General features: G+C 48.6%; 1 long non-coding RNA gene across 1 annotated transcript in view; it reads left to right on the top strand.

Annotated features, from left to right (window-relative positions):
• Positions 1-4,614: 4,614 nt before the first annotated feature.
• Positions 4,615-6,000, top strand: part of LOC115063646 — a 56,930-nt gene continuing 55,544 nt past the window's right edge. The window contains exons 1-2 of the long non-coding RNA XR_003843531.1: positions 4,615-4,875; positions 5,014-5,091. This is a non-coding gene — a long non-coding RNA (uncharacterized LOC115063646). The remainder of the gene's footprint in view (positions 4,876-5,013; positions 5,092-6,000) is intronic.

Raw genomic sequence — 6,000 nt, 5'->3', positions numbered from 1 at the left:
ATCCTACTGGTTAGAAATACATATATCTTCTTTCTGTCCTGCTTACCTGAAAGCCCTATTATATGTTGGCCCAGAGACAAGACTACATTTAGCAGCTAGGAGAGACTACAAGACCTACTTCTGGAGATGGAGACACTCACCACGTAGTGGCTTCAGCAAAGCCCCACAGCAGTGGGGATAGGGCTGGGTGTTGCATACACTACATATAATTGTTTGGCCCTTGCTCACTTTTCTCCTCTTTCCTAATAGGGAGACTATAGAACCTTACCTCCTCCTGCTGTCAAGATGAAGAATATATATTCTTCATCTACTGGGGTTTCAGCAGCTGTTTTGGTATGTGGAGTCATCCGGGGAAAAGCAAGTTCCAGATGGTAGATCAGAAAGACAAGTGCCTGATCGGATCCTAGTGATAGCCTGGGGCTGCCCCACCGCCCACACGGCTAGTGCCAGACTTCTCCCTAACTTAAGTCATCACTGCTTTTGTTCAGTCATGGGCAGGCTGACCCAATACAAGGTGGGAGTGAGGGGCACAAGAGGGAGAAAGGAAGGGGAGACGCCTGGGAAGGGGTGCTATTAGATGAGAATATTACACATCTACAATAAAGACCTTTGCTGGTATTGACTAAGTGACCTCTTTCCAACCACTAACCTGAACCCTCTCCTTTAATGTCACCAAATGCTGCAACGAGGGTATTCTTGGGAGTGTGCTTTGTCATGGTTTACACGTCCTGAGGCCTGAGATCTCAGGACAGGCCCATCTTCAAGGCCACTAGGTTGGAAACCCAGTTCTAAACCCTAGTCTCTTGGATTCAAGGACAACTTCTGCCTCCACCCCACCTAAACTCAAGATGCTGTGCAGATGTGAAAGCCAGAGAGTGGTCTCCTCAAAGCTGTGGCTTTGGGTTCCTGCAAAAGTGAAAGAAGCCATTCAGAGAAGTGAGGGGAGCCTAGGGATGGGGGTGGGGGTCAGCAGGGAGAATGAACAGAGGCTTCAAGGCTTGGAAAGCAGGGGCCTGGGTAGGGGAGGGGAGGGGTGTCCCTCAGGGCCCACAGCGCTTCTTCCCCAGGCACCTCCTCTCAGGCCTGGAGTCAGAGTGGCCTTGCTTAGATACGCTCTGAAACTCAGTTTTCCATTAAAGGCCGCCAGAGATTAATATGAATGAATTTTGGCAAAATCAATTTAGATGGAATCCAACCATCTGCCAGCCACCCTACACACCAAGTGTGATTTCCTCTCATTGCAATTAAAACAGAGTTCTTGAGATAAGTATGTCTTGGAGGTACGTTTGAGGGAGTCATTAGGGAGTCATTAGTCATTGCTATTAACGAAAGGACTAGTCGAGATGCTGCTGTTTCAAAGAACAGGTTCCATCCCACCTCACTGCAGTCTGCATCAGACCGAGGAGGTTTTAGATGTTTTTTTTTTTTTTAAAAAATAGTTTTGACAGATTAGCCTATACAGCTTGGTACTTATATCACGTCATGGGAAGGCATTGTGAGGTATTGGTTATAACTGAGAGAAGCTGCCCGCATGCTTGTCTGTCGGTCCCAAGTGAGAATTGCAACTGCCCTGGCTCTTAGAAACAGGGTTACTTTACATTTTTCCTGTTTCAGAAGTGCAGTCTGTCTTCATTGAGCCAGAGATGCCTAATCGGAACAGGAACTTCAGACCAGCGCTATGGTGTCTGCAGGGCTGAAGGGAAGCCCGGAACACTGACTGGTGGGCGATGCCCTGGTTGATAGTGAGCTCCTAACTCTGTAGCTCATATCCTGTGCTCCCACAGGCCAACAGGAGCACGAGTTACACACAGCCAGGGGCAGCCACGGCATCCAAATCCAGGGCTGGGGTATTCGATTAAGATAAGAATCCCATTATGTGGTCTAGGCTGACCTTGAACTCACAAACCTCTGACCTTTCTCTCTCCTGGATTGTAGGTGTGTACTACCATGCCTTGCTTCTGCCATTTAACTGGATATCATTGTTCCTCAAAGTGCCACGTATCCATTTCCTGGATGTTGTGTTGGAGGCTGCTGCCTGTAGGTGTGGCTCCCTCTCTTTTGGCTGAGCTCACCCTGTTCCCAGCCACTTACTGCCAAGCTGTGTCTAGGGTCACAGAGGCTGCCAGGCCATGTACCTGGTCACCATGGCCTCCTGAGCCTCGGCCAATATGTCCCGCCCTGTTTCTGTCTGACGGGAACTCCCTGGAGTCCTGGCCAATCGGCCTCTTCTGCCTTCCTGAAACCTCCAGCCCTTGGCTGTGAGCCCTGGCTTTCTTGGTTCTCCTCCAGGCTCACTGGCCAACGGTCCAAACCACCTTGCTCATCTTTCATCTCTATGCATCTCTCCCCTCCAGGCTGGGCTGTTGGCTTCACCTTGAGATCACCACCTCTGAAATCTTCAACACAAACCTACTCCCAGCATTTAAAGTCTACCAACATCTTTATAAGCATTTCCACGTGACATCTGATAGGCAAAACCAAATGGCACCTGAAACGGAGCCCGTGTTCTCGATGTCTTTCTCACTTGGACTGTCCTCCCTCAACCCTCCCCCTCTTAGCAGGTGGCACCACTCTGCTGCTCAACCCTAAAGTCCAAGAGTTCTGTCAAAGTAATCTGCACCTACCACTGGGCTACCCAACCCATCCCACACCTCTGACTGCACACATTGCTTGGATTCCATCACCTTCATTAGACGCACAGTGGAGGTGACCAGACTCCCGTGTGCTCCGCTTTTAGCAAGGGTTATCCTTGGAAAATTCCAATCAGATCCCTCCACTCTCATATAATCCAGCCCGCCCCATGCTATCTTGTTACAGCAGGCACATCAGCCCAGCCCCTTCCTTGCCTCCTTCCCTGGCCCTAGCCCCGTCTCGGCAGCCCCTCATCTCAATGACTGCACTTTACAGGCAATTTTTCACACTGTTCACATCATGATCTTGGGTTCTTCCTGTGGGCTTATTTTCTGTCCTATCCCTTGAGAATACAAGCTTCCTGAACACTGGGGGGGGGGGGCTTCCCTCCCCACCCCACCCCCTGCTGTTTCCCAAGGCTTAGCATCAGAGCCTGGCATCTGGAGCACATTTGTTCAGTCTGTGAATGACTGAACTCCACACTTCCTGTCCTTTGCTCTCATTGTCTTCACTACTGTCCGCATTGTTAAATAACGGTTTGTGGTCGTGCATTTTATTCATAGGCTCTGAATTTTAAGAAGAGGTTACCCCTTTAGTGTGCAATTCATCTATTTGAACCTAGACTTTTGATTGTGGCCCGTGACTCAAATAATATAGTGGTAGGAAAACTTTCAACAGCAAACCACACACATCGTCAGATACCAGCTTTGACCTGCTCAGTAGTATAAGAGAACAGAGACACACTTACCACAGTTACAGACACTGGAGTTAGCTTTTCATTTTCATACAGTCCTAAGAGGAAGGAACTACCATTGTCTGGATTTTGCAAATGGGCCAAGTATATCGGTCTTTTCATGATAACCAGCTATGGTTTGTATTGAAAAGCCTTCCTCTCATATATTTTGCTGTTCTCGGAATGTCTGGGCAGGCTGTTCTAGATAGCCTGCTCAAGCACCGTGAAGTCCTGGAGGGGCTGGACTGGCGTTTGGAGGCTTTAGAGGGCAATGTACTTGCAAGCTGTTGCCAAGGCCAAATAGTCTGTCTTTAGGAGACTCTCAACTTTCCTAAGCCTGCTACCCCTTTAATAAGTTCCTCATGTTGTGGGGAGCCCCAACTGGAGATTATGTCCATTGCTACTTCATAACTAATTTTGCTACTGTTATGAACTGTAATATAAATATCTGTGATTTCCAATGGTCTTGGTTGTCTCCTGGGAAAGGGTCATTTGACCCTCAGAGGGGTCTCGACCTATGAATGGATGAGTTTCTTCCCCTGCCTCTGTACCCCCAAGTTCCCTCTCCCTGCCTATATGGTTAGCTTTTCCCTAACCTGTTTAAGAGAGACTCTGGCACACTTATCTGCTCTTACATATGCTGTGTTAAGATTCTCTGATATGCTGAAATGTACGTTTCAAAAGTGAAACCTCTGCTTTTTTTTTTTTTTTTTTTTGGACAGTGCTGACTTTTGGGGGGGTGGGGGACAAAGGATATCAACAATCACAGCACCCCTACCTGGCCTCACCAGAGGCTACTCAGTGGTACATGGGTTCCACTTTCTCTGGAGTACTTCTCATAGTTTAAAAATGCTTGAAGCTGCGGAAGACAGCCCCGCCCTCTGCATCATTCAAAAGAAAACTCGAGACACAGAGGCGGGTTCTTGGTTCTTGCATGGAAACGTTCAGGAGCCTTTCAAAGTTAGAGAGCCATAACTTTGTTTTTTTTTTTTACTCCTTGGTTCTTTTAATCTTGTGATCTAGTCTAGCAAGACTAAGTCACACATGCTAACAGCCAGCTCAGAATAGATATAATGATTTTAGATCAAAACTCTGTGCAGGGGGAAAAAAAAAAAGCATGGACTGAAATAGGGGGTGTCAGGACAAAGCAGACTCAGATGTCTTAAGGAAATTGGAAAAATGGGTTAAGTGGGTTCTTCCCTCTTCTGTGGACGGCCAGCATGGACCAGTGTGCGTTTGACACTCGAGCACATGTGAGATCGCTGTCTTTTATTTCCAGTTACCCCCAAGTCTCCTAACTAAAGCGTCTCCTCCCTGATGAGGGTGATCACTGGCTACAAGCCTGGGGCTTCCACACCCAAGGTCTGGGAAGCTGCTCTTTCCGGAAGGGTGGTAGAGACCCTGGGAACCAGACCAGGCGGGCTCACAAAGTATGAAGAGAATGTCGGGAGAGGAAGTGGTGGCTCTGAGTCAGCACGAGTCATCTGGTTCTAGTGACAATGAAGACTGAGGTGTGTGCTTTGCGCTTTTTTTCTTTTCTTGTCTTTTTTTTTTTTTTTTTTTTTCCTAATCATGTGGACATCTCTGAGAATGAGGGGACTGGGTGACTTTACAGTGGCTGCTTTCTAAGTTTCAAAGTGACTTTCCAGGCAAGCTGCGCATATCTTGGGATCTTCACAGCACAGTGGCTGGGAAGGCAGGCGAACTTGTCTATCAGCTTCTCCCTGGTGAGTACTCTCTGTCAATGATGTTTTCCGTGCGCCTCTGAGCTGTGACAGCTGCTGTGTCCTGGGGTAGACACTGTGCCTCTCCCAGACTTTGAAGGTTTTGTGAGGTCAGAAAAGTGGCTCCCTCTGCCTCCAGCCCACTCTGTTGTGTCGGCTGTGGGACTCTTGGAGGAAGTGTCTGAGCTGTGCCTTGTGGATGGTGGCTGTGTATTATGCTGTCTCAGAGGAGAGTGTGAGACTTGCCTGGGAAGAAAGCCATCTCGGATTCCTAGCTAGAAGCCAAAGTGAAGGTCAGAGATGGAGGTGGGTGAGTTTGTGCTAACTGGGCACTGAGGTTGAACTAGCTTCCGCTCCTGAGAAGCAGAAGGAAGAGCCAACCCCGGGGGCAGCTTCTGGTCTCTGACTCAGGCAGCCAGGCCTGAGTTGTCCAGCTTCTGGGCAAGAAGTATGGCAGCAAGGCAGAATTTTGGCTTTTCTCTGAACATGTTCCATCCCGTGCTTCCCCTTAACGCTCCAGGTGGAAAATGTGTTCAAAAGCAGAAAGAAAAGCCACGGGCTGGGGACCAGGAAGGGCACGGTGGAAGATAGGGGAGTGGAGTGGGTTGAGTTACTGCTATTCTTACAAGCATCTTTACTGTCAAATAAACAGTTACAGTAACTGCTATGCCACTTTTAAAACAAATCTAAAAAGCGGTCATTTGCTTAAAAAGCAGCTTAGCAGGCTGCAGGGAAGACAGGAGCCTGTTCTGAGCAACTCACTGGGGTGTGTGGGGCTTCCCGGGTTAAGAATGAGTCAGCAACCTAACTGAATGAGCCCCGAGAGCAGCTCCATCTGCCCTGAGCATAACAGGAGCTCGCCGGCTTGGGTCTGTGCTTGATATCAGCATTGCCTGGCCCTCAAGTCACACA

The sequence above is a fragment of the Mus pahari genome, chromosome 3 (genome assembly GCF_900095145.1).
Source record: "Mus pahari chromosome 3, PAHARI_EIJ_v1.1, whole genome shotgun sequence".
NCBI lineage: Eukaryota > Metazoa > Chordata > Mammalia > Rodentia > Muridae > Mus > Mus pahari.
This window is presented reverse-complemented; position numbering and strand designations above follow the sequence as displayed.